At 41.1% G+C, this 15,347-nt stretch overlaps 1 protein-coding gene across 2 annotated transcripts in view; it reads right to left on the reverse strand.

Annotated features, from left to right (window-relative positions):
- The window catches only part of LOC107226631 (cyclic nucleotide-gated cation channel alpha-3), a 77,235-nt gene extending 62,109 nt beyond the window's left edge, over positions 1-15,126 (reverse strand). For both annotated transcript variants that reach the window (XM_046740332.1, XM_046740333.1), the window contains exon 1: positions 14,867-15,126. The gene's annotated coding sequence lies outside the window, so the exon portion shown is untranslated. The remainder of the gene's footprint in view (positions 1-14,866) is intronic.
- Positions 15,127-15,347: the final 221 nt, after the last annotated feature.

Consider the following 15,347-nt stretch of genomic DNA (forward strand, 5'->3'; position numbering starts at 1 on the left):
GCGTGTACGAAATAACGTGGCGTTGACGTATTTCCCTCGATAAATATAGGTGGAAAGAAGATAATGAGTAGAAAGAGAATTTTTTTACGTTGTCGCATTTTTTCTTCTGCTTGATTTGCAGTAATAAATCACTGGCATTGTTCACAATGGTGGATATAGGTGTAGATCGCTACGAAAGTGGGTGAATTTTGAAGAATCATACCTCGACAACGATTTTATTCAATGGGGGCTTGTTTTATTCAAAAGTGTGTAGCTTCGTCAACATTTGAAATAAATATTGGAGTCGATTGATAAAAAGCATTGTTTCTAGCAATAACGTCAACTGTTTCGGTAGGTGACATGTTTTGCAGCGCCCGCGTTACAAAGGTGATCGTTTAAAGTAAAAATTTGATTTTTCGTAAAAAATTTACGACTATTGTATTTATTAAACAAAAAAATATGAAATTTGGATAAAGTTTTTGAGAAATTGCCGGCATCAAAAAATACGTCACTGACATTCAGGGAAAAGCTCGACGTTAGTCGACGACAATGCTTCTTACCGACAGATTCTGATAAAGAAATATGTATGCAAAGCTCGATCTACACACTCTTCGATAAAACAGGTCTCAATGAAATTGAATACTTGGTTATTGAGTTTTGAATTGCCAAAAATTCACCCGCATTTTCCGCCGTCTGCTGGCATATACCCTTGTAACACACGATCAAAGCAGTCTGAAATACAATATTCTTGTTCCTAGCCCGCCCTTAGGGCAGAATGGAATTGAAATCCCGAAGAGTTGGCATATTTTGATCGAACGAAAGAAATTGGTGACAGCGGTGGGATAAACTCGGTTCGGTCGAACGAAGTATTAGATGGAAATATAAGTCGGAATAGAAGGCAAAGAAGTCTGAAACGTACATACACCTGGGGCTGTGATGGTTAAAAGATAAAGCGGCGGGCGGAACTTCCCACGTGAAACCTACCACCAACTTGTTCCGTGTTAATTAAAAGGCGCGGCTCGGTGGGTATTCAGAACCGTGCAGGCAAAGCGCGAACTCGCGGCATATAATTTTTGGGGTGAAACCGGGGGCTGAGAATAGCTCGGTAGCTGCAGCGAAGAGGATATATACTAGTTTTTAATTCTCTCTCCTCCGTTTCTCGGTGCACAGAACAGCGCGCTCTGGCGCATCGAGCGAATGATTGACTTGAGTTCTGGTTGAGACCCTGCATTGGGTACACAGTGCCCGCGTTTACACTTGGGAATTAGTTTGCCGAGTATATATAGCCGGAATTGTGACTCTCCCGCCGATTATACTCGAGTTAATGACGGCTAAGGGAGGCACAGCTATGCGCTACGATAATTATAAAATAATAGCGATCTGGAGTGTCAGGGCGCGCAAATTACAGACCCGTTTCTTTGTCACGGTGTTAGAATTGCTGAACTGTGTATAGGCAATTTTACCTTGCCTGATGAATAGGTTATTAAATTTTGTTCCCATCGAAGAATTCTTGCCCTCTAATTTCCATCCCTTTCTGTTTTGAGCCCGGTTGTTAGTTTATAATGCTCCGATCTTTACGGATATGACATCGATTTTTTAAGAGATTCTCAGCAGCATCGGAAAAACAAATTTTTTTCGTGAATTTGAAATATACATTTAGTTTTCGGTGAAGCGTCCTAACGCAAACAATGTTTCGCCAGAAGATAGGTAACCAAAGTTACATTCGAGGCACTTACCGAGTGTAAAATGTAACTTCAGTTGCCTATATATAATACCGGCAAAACATTATTCCCGTCAGGAACATTTACCGAAAACTCCCAGTATATGTTTTCGCCAACAATTACAACTAGGGGCTGAAAATTTAACGTATTTACCGTGTGAGCAATCGTACCAGGAAATTAATTATTGTTCATTTCCTTCGGTAAGATTTATCTTCTTATCTTCTTATCTTATCGGATTATACTTATTACAACAACCTTTTGCTTAAACCATCGCGTTCTCTTTGTACTCCTCGTATCCGTTCCATTAGTTACGCAACATCTGCACGCGCTTTGACGACGTCTGACGGGATGTTTCTCCGAATCAACTGCGAACGCTAATTGGCTCCGAGTTTTAGCCACGGTGATTAGATATTATTATGAAATAACTAAAAACTTTACGATGTACGTTCATCCTTGACTGATTGAACCGGGTACGCAAACAGCATCCGACCATGTCTCACCGCTTCTAACTTTTCACGGACGTAATCCGGTTTCAGTTTTTAACTACGTTTACCCAGCTCTTTAATCGAATTCTGTCCCGTTGCATCGGCCGCTCGATGGCATAATTAGCATTTAGGTTTTTTGCTGTCATCGTTTTTAATTTTTTTATTCGACTAGGTTTGACATTTTCGTATCAGAGATGTATTTTCGTTTCAGTTGCATTATACACACTGAAATTTTTACAACGTTGTTTCATTTTTGAACACACAATTTCAACCGGCAACTCAATTTGCTCATAAATATTATACTTTCAGGCTTTTATATTAGTTATTCGCAGTTTAGTGATAGCCATAGCCACGGAGCATATTATTTATGGCTCATAGCTTTAAAAAAAATGTCATATTCAGGCATTATTGGAAATACTCTCTCATTTCTTGATCACCGTAACTAGGTCAGAATTCACGATAGGTTCCTGCTGTAAATTGGAAAAAAAAATTTGATGACAACAAAATTGACGTTGTTCAACACACTTCGTTAATTATTATTCTTTTTTCTTTCGTTTTATATCTTGAAAACTTGTCGTTCCGTCCGGTCTTTTACGCTTACTTACAATTAATGTGGTGCACGTATATTTTGGATTGAATAAAAAATTTGTACCGGTTATTCTCAATTACAGTTTCTGTATCACCGCATTAAATATTTTCATCATTTCGTTAGTACCGAAGTCGGAAACCTTTTGAGTCATCAAGTACTGCTCCTCGCTCTCGCTTTCATCAACCCGGCAGTTTACTTTACCTCGTAAGTAAATGTAACCTTCGCGGAATTTGGGGAGCCGCTGGCTTGTGAGAAATTTTGGAATTAAAGGTTTTTATATAGCACTAGTATGCTTTACGCGCCTCGTTCGTTGCCTGCGTTCTGTACGCAAAGTAATCCTTCCAGCGACAGTAAAAAAGCAGTGCGTCGGAATACGTAATAGTGCGCTTTTACGTTCTAGTACTTAAAAATACTCTTTCTTGAATTTCTCTGTAAGTATAAACTTGTAAACCACACTTTTGTTATATAAAGTAACGTGTGCAACTTGGAACCAAAGTATTTTTCATATTGCAAATTGTCGCTGGCGCAAAAGGACGTAATTTGCCTTCTTGGCACGCAATTTACTATTTCTCCTGGAATGGGAAATAATGGAAAAGGAATTCCTCCTATTGGTAGGGGGGAGAAAATAATTGGGTTTGCCGATAAAAAACACCCCCCGCTAGTTAGCTAGTTGGATTCACGAACTCGGACAACTTGCGTTGTCAGCTGCCTTTTTAACTATTTACGGACTCGGGCCGCTTGCGCTGTCATAGCCGCCTTTCCATCCACGGAGCTGGGAGATGAAACTCCGAGCCCGTCGTGCCTATTTTATGTTTGCGAATTTCCCTGTGCTACAGACCAGGGTATAAATCCGTGGCTGTCCGCCAGGCTTGGGTTCCTCAAACAAGCGTCCCGGATATGGATAAAAATCAATGCTGTCCACCGCTTGCTCAGTTCACCGAAGCTATCTCTGATCTAAATTTGGTTCGAGACGGGAATTAGTATTAATTCTTGAATTTCAGTCAGATAAGAATATAAATTTGGAAACCAAAGAACGTTTCATCGATATCTCGAAATTCATCAGAAATTCTAAAATGTTTTTAGACTAACGGCCTTTCGTTTATTCAGGTTACTTTTCTATCTCAGATTCCATGTCGAGCTTTACGGTTTCTTTAACTCGCGACTCCAATTTCTGACAATCTTTAATCTTCAATACATTTATGAATCGAGTGCGGAATGGCGCTAAATTTGGTATCTAACTCTACATGAGACTAACCCGAGGGTGAGCCTTTTGCTACCAATCCGCTGACTTTAATATATTTTGTCACACGGCGGTTTGGCTGACAATGAATGCCCAGCTATCATAACGCGTGGTGAGTCGCATCGGTCGCTTTGCCAGGATACGCATTTTTTAATTATTCAGTGTTTACGAAAGGGAGCACGTATGACGACCCCCTGTAACCGTAGAACCTGAAAACCAGCTCGCAAACACGTTGGCAAAAAACGAACTAACGGTAGCAAAACAAATATGAAATGAAAAAAGGTAATAACCATACATGTGAGTTTGGTTACAGGAACAGAAAGGGAAAAAATTCAAGTTGAATCCTGACGATTTGAATACAAGATGTCGTACGATGGTTCAAATATTATAGTCAGTTCGTTTTTGGTTTTCTATTGATAAGAAAATCCTTCCTCCAGCTAAATTCTCAATCTCGTTTTCATAGAACTGTTTGACATCCTCATAATTGGTTTTAGGCTCATTAGAGGTAGAACAAGGCCAGGATTATTCACGGGTAAATGAACTTATTCTCGAAATCTGACGGGGGTGACGTTGACTTTGACCCGAGTATTCGCCGGCGTCCCCGCAGCCCCTTCCTGCAAGAACTTCTCTAAAACTATTTCGCTCCAACCCCTCGGACAGAATCTATTGTCCAGCATAATGATATTCAGGCGGATTTTGCCCTACGAGTTGTCTTTGATAGCCATTCAAAGAGACCCGAAGGTTTACCAAATTTATCGAACACCAGATTTACTTGAATTGAACTTTACTCAAAATCACATGTTGATCTGAGGCTAATTTTTTTATCGCATCACCAGTATTGTTCCTCCGAGGGCTACGAGACCAGTCGCACTCAATTCTGCGTGCAAATATACGTAGAATGAAATACCCACTAATTGAGGTTTCGCTGTAATGAAAACCTTGGATTTTTCACAAAAATCGCGGATCCTGCTTCGTTCGAATCAAAAAATCACTGAGAATGCATTTTTGGGTATCAATTTCTATGTATTTCGAGGTGAGAACCAGAAGTAGTGATCGAAACACCGTTGGAGGATTCCTTGATACGGAAATCGCGATAAACAATGTACGACAGCAAGTTTTTAGGGATAAAAAATCTTTAATGAGAAAAATCGTCTTGCCCTCAATTCTCTGGGACGTAAGCTGTGCAGTAAAATTTCACCAAAGCATGCTCCCCTATCTTCAAAAGCTCCCGTACTGTAATATTCGGCTACTTATTGTTAGTCAAAAGCATGACCCTTGATGCTTATACCGCAACTTGACGAGCCGCAGAAACCAACCGAGTGGTATAACCCGGCGTGAGGTCAGCCACCGCATCACGGGGGTCACTTGCTCTCTCGCTGCCAGAATTATTATTATGCATTTAAACGTAGCCGGGTAACCACATCACTTGGCATTATTAATTATCATGCCACATGTGCGTCTGGCGTATCAACGTTACCGATACCACTGCACGAGTCAATTTAGGCAGGCAGAAAATTATGCCATATATGAAACATGATGTGTCCACGCTGCAAAAAAGAAAAAATTAAAAAAATAAAAAAAATTGAACACCGTGAACTTAGTCGAAACACTCAATCGGCAAAAAAACTAGAGAGGTCACGATTTCATGATTCTCCTGATTTACGATAGGACAAAAATGAGTTATACCGCTATTTGTAAAATCGATAATAGCAGAGACGTTGGGGCTCGTATTTCTTTTATCCCGGCGCTTTTTGCGATCATGGGTGATGAATTCTCGAAAAGAATTGGCGAAACGAGCAAACCGTGTAGATAATTTCGTCTCGCTTGCGGTTACGACAATTCCCTGGACGAAGGTTCAATTTTGTACTTAGTCCTCGTGGGACGTGAGGCGACCCATTGAAATTGGGGTGGAGGGATCCAAAATTCCCGAATTCGCAGCATTTCATCGCGTTTCGAGTGATATCTACGGCCGCGTCGCAAACGTGGGTCAGGCCGGCTGCTTTGGCTCGGTTGAATAATGGCAGTATTATAGCTCCTGGCTCCAGGTTGTACCCTACACATATACCTATATCCTATAGGTAGGTAACGTTGAAGACGGAGAACCCGGAAATAATTGGTTCATTACTCCAACACGGAGGAAAAGAAGAAAGAACAAAGCCGAAACAAAAAGAGCGAAAGAAAAAAGCACGTTGAACGTTGAATATTTCTTCTCACTTTACTTGTTATTCAATCTTTTTCACATTTTCACGGTATCTTGTGCGGTATTGTATCAGTGTTATTTATTAGATGATAAATTGATTCATCGGTTTGAAAAAAAAGTATTCCGTGAAATTATATATTTTTGATAATTTGTCGTTTTTATTTTGTCCCAACACTCAACTACCTAGAAGATAAATCAACCTTCACACAACTGTAACAAATTCCTTGAGGTGTGATTTGCAAAACACGAAACGAGGTGTTTTGGCATTCCAAAAAAAAAAAATTGCCGACGATGTCGTGAAAAATTGTGTCCGGTGTCGAAAGAACCATCGATATTGTACGTCGGTATGTTGCGTGATTCAATTCACTCTTCGATCTCACTTTCTCTCTTTTCTTCTCTCTGCTTATATACTCATACATACATACATACGCGTAACATGTACATCATACATGTATGTACACGTATATAAGGGTAAATATTTATCTTTTGCCAAGGGGTGACGAGACAGGAGCGAAAATGGAGCGAGGGATCGGAGAGGAAGAGGGTTACCTAACAATAAGCCAACCGCGAGGATTTGGTACTGCGCACATCCCCCCCCCCCCCCCCCCCCACATACATATATGTACATAAATGTGTGCTGTATAAAGTTATATATAGAATCTGGTACTGAATTCTTGAGACGACGGTGAGGCGCGGCGGAAGAGAAGGATTGGGAAAAGAGAAGGAGAGGGTGAGGATGATCTCTCTGCATTGTGCTAGACACCCGGAGTCACCCTTGTTTATTCTTACTTCAAAATGAGATATAACGGACCGTGGCAGGTGCGATGTGGGAAGTTTTTATTTCGTTTCATCTTATTATCATATTTGTTTTTCTTTGTTTTTGCGCCCCCCCCCCCCCCCCCCCACCTACCCCCACCCCCTCGCGGCCATTTACTCTCATTTTCTCGTACCTGTCTTGTTCTTTTCTTTTTTCTTTCGGATTCTGATATTAACCTTGAAATTTTATCCGTCCGAATGAGCATCGTCGTTTACAACGGGATTCGTTTTGCCAAAAGAACGGTAGAAAGGCTGTGAAGAAAAACCCTTAACGCATGAATAAGTAAAAATTCATTTCCTCGTTTCTCCCTCATGGCGCTAAGTTGGCGGGGATAAAACTTTTGAAACGTGAGTTAATCGCCGAGGGGCATTGGGAGAAGGATTATATAGGGTCAAGGGTTTCGTGCTCAAAGTAAATTTTTTACGACGAACAAACAGCTTGGACTACCGTTCACTTATTGGTTGCGATCATTACGGAGTATCGTTAAGTACGGCGTGTACAACAAGTGCCAACAATCTTGAAAATGGCGAAGCGCAGCTGACGTTTCTCCAAACATTTCGCAATCGTATTGTTTCGGTACAGACGTGAAAGTAAACGCGAAATCCCGATCAGTCTTCTAATGGTTTCTGAAATATCAAAGGACGCTATCTCGTGGCGGAAAATGTGCATCTCGATATTTAATTTTAAAAGTACCTTTCTTTCGCCATTTTTTCACAACAAATCAACTTAACTCGACAAAATAAATGTCGTAATACCTTGCACGAAGTTTTCTGTACCTCGATACTGATAATATTTACCTAAAACTATCAGTCGATCACTTAACGTCATATCATTCATCCGTGCCCGGTGTTTGAGAAGGTGTCAAAGGTTTTTTGTACAATTTTTTAAAAACTTCGCGCCGAATCGACGATAATGAGGGCATCTGTAAAAGTCCAGTTGTTCTTAGATTGAAGTGTGAGATTTCAGAACTGTGCGATCTGTTAAAAAAGTAATTTCCCTCCGCAAGACGCGCTCACGCTGGTTGACGTAATACATACCTTTGTATTATATGTATCCGAGCGGACGACGAAATTGGAGTAAGTGCAACGAGGGCGGAAAGGCAAGGGACGGATCAACGATCAGTGGAAATTGAAGTGGCACTTAAGTTCAGTCCAAGTTTATATTGAATGCGCCTGGCAAACCAGGTTCGAGGATCTCACTTCATTCCATCTCTCTCGCTCGGCGGTGAGAGATGAGAAAGAGAGGGGGGGGGGGCTGGAAGGAGGGGACGTATTACTGACGTAAATACTTTTATTATACCGTTGGTTGCTTCCTCCATCTCAGTCCCTTCTTAGCTTCAACCTCTGCCGTCTTGGTCTCGAGGGTCTGACGTTGTATCGTAAAATCACCCGCATATAGTCCCGGTATACGTACAGAACGTATCATACATTAAGGGTCAGAGACCATCGCGACTTATTGCTTTTCCTTATTGCCGTCAACGCAAGGTAAACGACTGTTCCGAGATTCAAGATTAAACCCTCAAAACACTTGCAACTCAAGATTGGATATGAAAAGTTGTAAATTCTAAAGGCCTGAACTACAGAAGTCTGAAATACTCTCTTAGCAGTTATATGAGGGAACGTACGGCACAACGGACCGCGTAAGCTCCTGATTATTTTTTCTGGTTTTTGAGCGCCGGGTACACGTTGTTTTGTTCTATCTCGAACAAATTCATCATTATTTTACCATAATTGAAAAAAAAATCCAGGGCACGACGGACCCACTCCAAAAGTTTTACATTTCTTTTTTCAATAACTCTGCAGTTCCTTTAATTCTTCCTATATTGAATAAATCATTGATTATTTATAAATATCTATGACCAAAAGATTTACGTTCCGGAACAAATGGCCTTTATCGAAAATATCATTTTTAGAAAAATCTTGAAAAAAAAAAAAATTGTTTGTCCTATAGAAATGTTGCATTCTTTAATTTAGCATATATTAACCAAACTTCTAATAATATCTCAATATTGAAAAAACGGTTGTTTTTGTTTTTGGCAAATTTTTTTAACTGGCCCGTCGTGCCCCGGTACCGCGTATAACTTTATTCTCCATTCAGTTTGCAAGTACCAAACAAGAAACTGCAATCTTCTAATTATTTGATTGTTCAATTTAAGCCCGAACATCGTTTCAATTACACGTTTCAAGCTATAACTATCACCAGACAAGTTCGCGTGTAATCCTCTAATTCTTTGTTCTCTAGCTTAAGGTTTTCTTCTGTTTTTCTTTTCGTCTCTAAGGACGAATATTGCGCATTGTTCAGTTTTATGCACTCACACAGTCTCGGCTATGGCATGGAGTTCGAAAAATATCATGTGTTATACGGTCTGCTCGCGTTTTTATCAAATCCCTCGAGAGTGAGAAAGCGGTAGACATGTTGGGGGCTGGAGGATAGGGGCGTTGGACACAGAAGTTCGTGATCGCAAGACTTTTGTCTCTTCGTAAGTCCTAATACTTCAAACTGGTGATTTACCTCCATTCCCTATTTCCCAACAGACACGTTTTTCACAAACCCCCACAAAGATATATAAGGTCCGTAAGCCTGCCTATCTATTCATACGTACTTAACCGTCACATCCAATAAAAACGACGGTAATTTTATCCCCAAAATCTTTACACCTCTCTTGGCTGATAAATGCAACGAAAAAAACAACCGAGCTCATTTCTCAACTCAATCCTCGGTTCTTCTCACTCTCGTTCTGATGATTTGTAATGTAAACAGTTACTTTCAGGTTACATTCGTCAATTCTCCTTGTATTTATTATCCAATAAAGCGATTAATAAGAATGCATCAATTTACGGTCGAACGTTGAATTTCCCGCATCACTGTTTTACTGATCAACGTCCCAAACGGCAACACAGCGAGCTGCGTTAGAGACATAACGTCATAATTTTTTGGTCAATTTGAAAATTATTTTTTTATAACACCTGCATGGAAGGTTTGACTTCGTGCACCATAGAGGGTGCGCGAAGCGACAGATTCCCCAACAGTTCCAAGACTGTTAGATAATGTTGGAAAACTGCTAGGTAATGTTCATTCCCGCACGCTAATCTGAGAAAATGAGACGTAAGTAGCGCCGTCGGATGTGACGAGTCGTGACTACGACTACATCCGATGTGTTAAAGCAACGCGTCTATGTTCAGGTTGGACTACTGCGTTTACAATTTTCTCGAACCGAACTTCCAATTACAAATATTACAAAAAATAGTATACGACACGCGTGCGCGTACGTAATCCTCGCACTCGTGTTTTTGTTATCCATGCTTCGCTCGGCCAAGAAACTACACTCGTGCGAGAATCACGTACTTGGTGCACTGGTATCGTAAAGTACTATTTTCTTATCGGATACTATGTTTCTTCCTTCTGCTTTTTCTGCATCAGGTGGAAATGCTTTTACATATCGACAAACATTTGTTTTACTCCATACCGTTCCACAAGACAATAAATAAACCACACATTGCGCAAGTGTGGTCAATCATGACTTCAACCGTAACTCTAGGTTAGAAATCGTTGCGTGCGCATTACACTGCAGGCAAAAAAGCGCGGGACAAGCGCAGTGCGTAGATCATTGTGTCACAGTTGAACTTTAGCACTGCTGGTGAAATATTCCAAATGACATTGGAAGAAGAAGGGGCGAAGCGGGGCAGAAGGGGTAGCGACTATATTTTTCACGCAAGTACGGAACGCAGACGCGTTTTATGGTCCAGTATATATCGTGTGTACAGTATACCTCTCCCGAATCCAGCGAACTCGGTTGATCACAAACTGCAAGTCGCAGAAGGGGGAGGAATCTCGAGTTCGCCTGGTTCAGGCCTGCCGACTGCGGTATCGACAGAGCTGGCAGGAAGCCAGTTACCTAGTGAGCTAGCTAGGCTGGCTCACCTACCGCTGCCTATCTTCCGCCCCCCAAACCTGAAACCGGGCCCGTTACTATTCCCGGATATATTCTGGCAAGTAGCCAATACGCTGTATGTATATATATTATATTGTATATATATGACGTAAATACGGCGCGTGTGTGTGTGTATATATATATATATACACACACACACACACACGCTGCATCTACGTTACTGCAGGATTTCTCTGGCATCCCAACTTCTCTCCCTGTACATATGTGTACCTATACATATATGTTACAATACATTATGTATGCTTATGTATGAACGTCTATCAAAATTTAACTAGGATTTCGAACGCGAAGGACTATACCTGGAAATTCACGGTGCTTCCTATACTCAGAATGAAAAATTGAATAATCTGTAGGTATAGATCGGAAATTGGCTGAAATTAAAATCTCGAATTGTATATATGAAGATGTGGGAGAATTGGTAGTCAAAAAGAAGCCAGACATTTTTTTACCCTTCGGATCGGTTGTCCGTTTGTTTTTGTTTCTTTTAGTTGACGGAGAAAAAAAAAAAAAAAAATTGAAAAATCTACGAATCACGGGTGGAAAAATCTTCCAAAGCTGACAATTAAATAAAACATGTGATCGGAAAGTATGAGAAAAAGTTTCTTTGTTTTCCGTTCTCAGCTGAAGAAATTTTACCTTGAATTTGTATTACCAGTCGGGAAAAGATGGAGATAGAAAAGTATACGAATTTAGACGCAATAAAAACTAATGCATAAATCGGAAAAAGAAAGTGCCGAGATTTTTATTGTGTGCTATCTAGATGTTTGTGGTTCATTTAACGTCGTGTGCAGTGAATTTGAGATCGCGGAATTCTGTGTAACGTACGTACCATAACAATATTTACACATTTGCATACAATCTATGCATAGAAATTTGCCATGCAGTGTGATTTTCACTCTGTGTTTCAGCTCGCATCTGTAAAAAGGTACATTCGTACATCGGTACGTTGGAATAACAATGTCTTAGGAATGGGGTGAGAAGGAGGAGCGTGGATCGCAGAGAGGCACTTTGCCTTCAAAAGTGATCCGGTTCTGCATGACGCGTCGGGATGTCGTCGTCAATGCTTCAGTCAATAATTCACGTTCTTCTGACTCTCCACTCGTACATCTCCTACCCTTCGAATCGTTTCGCCCCTACCATTCTCTTTGTAATACCCCGAAAAAATCAGATTATTTGCACCAGTTCCCTGCATTTAACCTCCGATACTCGGATCCAAGTCTCATTTAAATTTGAACTGTTTTTTATTTAGTCGCCTAAAATTTTTATCGGATGCAAAAGAAAAAGACAATGTTTTTCGCATTTTTAACATCGTAATATTCCCTTGCAATATGTGCTAGCAATTCTCAGAAAATTTGCGGAGTGGAAAATAGGCAAAGAAATGGAAAAGAAACTGGCGAAAAATCTGCAGGCTGATCGATTACTCTCCTATATTCCGGCAGAATAGCCAGACCCGCGAAATAGTGTGGGGTGGATTTTATTGGACAAGGGGGGAATGCAATCGGTCGTCTGCGCCACGGTTACACGTGCCCACGTACACAGTAAAATATTTATAACCACACAGAGTATGGCTGCTGTTGGTGGTGCTGCGGGGACGCGGAAACTTCACTGATTCGTGTATATTTCAACAACTTTCCATAGTGTTTGCCTACTAGTCCACTCTTCGCACTCGAGCAAAGATTTGTACTCTTATCGCACGAGGTACCGTAGAACTTTTTCCGATACACATACACGCATGTTTGACTTTTTCGCAAACTTTAACGAAATGCTTTCATCCTTCATTTTCAGCCGTTATCTCGCAGGCACTAATGTACAACCATTTCTCATCAAAGTTCCGCTTACACTTATGTGAATCAGCACTACTACTTAAAACTTTGAACAAATATTTTGACCAACAAAAACAGAAAAAAAAATTAATGATCCGAGTAGATTTTTTGTATAGCTACAAATATCATGTTTGCTAATGGACTCATAGAAGGAGCACAAATGTATAACGTGAAGGGTACTTAGTGAACGAACGCTAACAAACAATTGGGTATTATTTTAGAAAGTGTAGTAAGGAACACTTGAATGATATTTCGGAACAAGCACTAATGAGACCTTTGAGCTCTCATTCCTAATGAACGTTGATAGAAACATTAAAGTTTACCTTCAGAATGAATACTTATGAAGCCTGAAACGTGTGTTTTAGCATTGAACTAATAAGTACTCAAATGATCGTTCAAAACAAGCCTTAATGAATACACCGTAGCTCATATTTTATTTCAAAGACAACAACCACTTTGATTTTTTTTTTTTAGAATAAGCACTAAAGAAACTTCGAACCTGATTTTATACATGCTACAAGGATATTATATTACCAATGTTCAAAACTGCGACTATTATCCTGTTCCCTTTGTATTTGTTATTTCCGATGGTGCATGAGAGGAGGAAAAGTGCCTATAGGTAACGGAGAAATTAACTCGTAAAAGATATCAGGATAATCTTCAGATCGTCAAAAGAATAAGAAACGGAAAATAAAAAAATAATGAAAAGCTTATTTGGCCTTATTAATTTTTCTTTTATGTATAAAGATCAAAGGTAACATCGCAGTATTACTTACGCGATAACGGTCGAACGCTTTTTTACGAACTTCGAAGATGAGATAATTTTTTATACATCTATTCTTTGCCTTATGAAGACGCCGTGCTATATTAACAAATAACGATCATACCCACGTTGAAGTTTGGGTAAGCGGTATTTATCGCAATCTTTATACTTCGTCCTTCGACATAAAAATTGAAAGCGTCTCTTATACCGGCAGCATTTACACGACGGCAACAAGGATCAATTTGAAACGACTTGCCTGAGGAAGAAAACGACGAAAAAAAGGAACCGGAACAGATTGAAAAAAAGGAGTAGAAGCTCTGTGAGAATATTCTGATGAAATTTGGGTGAGTTAGCCTGCTACACGGAACCGAGAACGTGCAGACGAGCTGGAGATAGCCAGCGTACCTATTTGCTCAGCGAACCTCAGCCCAGGCCGCACAGTAATTAGTGAATGAGAAAACCGACCGCACACTACGAGGTTCTCGGTTTGTAAACAATAGTTTAAAATTTCCGAGACCCACATTCATCACCGGCAGCCAACAATTTACTCGCGAACTCCGACCGTCCCACCGCTGCCACCAAAAACTGGGGTTCAAATTATTAAGGCTTAAGCAAGCCTCCGCTAATCAACCGATGAACAATCGTCCTCCCTCGTCAATCCTAACTTCTAAACGTTGTCTGGAATTGGTAAATTTAGGTATATCGAGTGCAGGCCAGTTCGTATCAGGTCGTAATTTCAGACGGGTTTCACAGTGGACTCTGACGCTTTTTTCTCAAAGTTGTTCAATAAAAAATTGCCAGACTGTCGTTCGACTTTCTCCAACTTGGGACGAAGTTTTGATGAATTGGAAGTCATTTGGGTTAGGTCTATTTTTTGTTTCATTTGCATTTGATTTTGTTTCTTGGGAGGTTCAGATACGTAAATTTGTTCTGCAGGAGCTTGAAGGGTACATTGAGGATTCAAGAAAGTCTTGGATCTCGTCTTTCGGACGTGATCTGCATCATATCGGAAATGGTTTTTCTCAGAACTCCACTCGTACGAACAGGAAGACCCTAAGTTTTTGTTTCCTCATTTCAAGGCCGCAATTCGTGGCTTTCAAATATTTTTTTTCAGTGATTTTCCGTCAGCAAGTCTCGGTGTAATGGAACATTGAAGACAATAAACATCTTTCACTGGTCATGCGTTGACAAACCCTCCCGCTTCCACCCCCTCAAAAAAAAAAAACTTCCTACGCCGTATTTCGCAAGTTCAACAGAAGATATTTGTTTTCTACTTTTAGTGGGTGACTTTACTCACCAGGGACGACTCTGGGGGCGGGTATCGCTGGGGCCGGAGGAATAGAAGTGGCAACGCTGTAGAGTGTTTGTCCACTACCATATTTGCAGTGGCAAGGGGTAGTTGGCGTGAGGCTTTCTCCGTTCCGGGTCCCAACTCCGACGACCGATATTTCGTCGAGTTCGTGGCCGCTGTCGTAGTGGCAGAGGCGCGTAGCGCTGGTGGCAACAGCGCCACTTCCGGAGCCGCTGCCGCCTCCGCTGCCGCTTCCGCCGCCGAGGCCGTCGCCGAGGTCCCCGCGGCCGCCTCTTCCGCCTCCGCCTTCGCCGCCACCGCTGGCGCCGCGCCCTCGGAGCGACAGCACCAGCCGTTTGGCGCTGGACGACATTTCTCGAAGGTGATCCAGCTTCCGTCCCCTCCGTTCAACGTTCGCTGGATAAACGTCCCGACCTTAACCAGCCGGGCAAAACGGCCCCCGCCGTTCAGGCTACTCGACTTCGTT

The sequence above is a fragment of the Neodiprion lecontei genome, chromosome 5 (genome assembly GCF_021901455.1).
Source record: "Neodiprion lecontei isolate iyNeoLeco1 chromosome 5, iyNeoLeco1.1, whole genome shotgun sequence".
NCBI classification, from domain to species: Eukaryota; Metazoa; Arthropoda; class Insecta; order Hymenoptera; family Diprionidae; genus Neodiprion; species Neodiprion lecontei.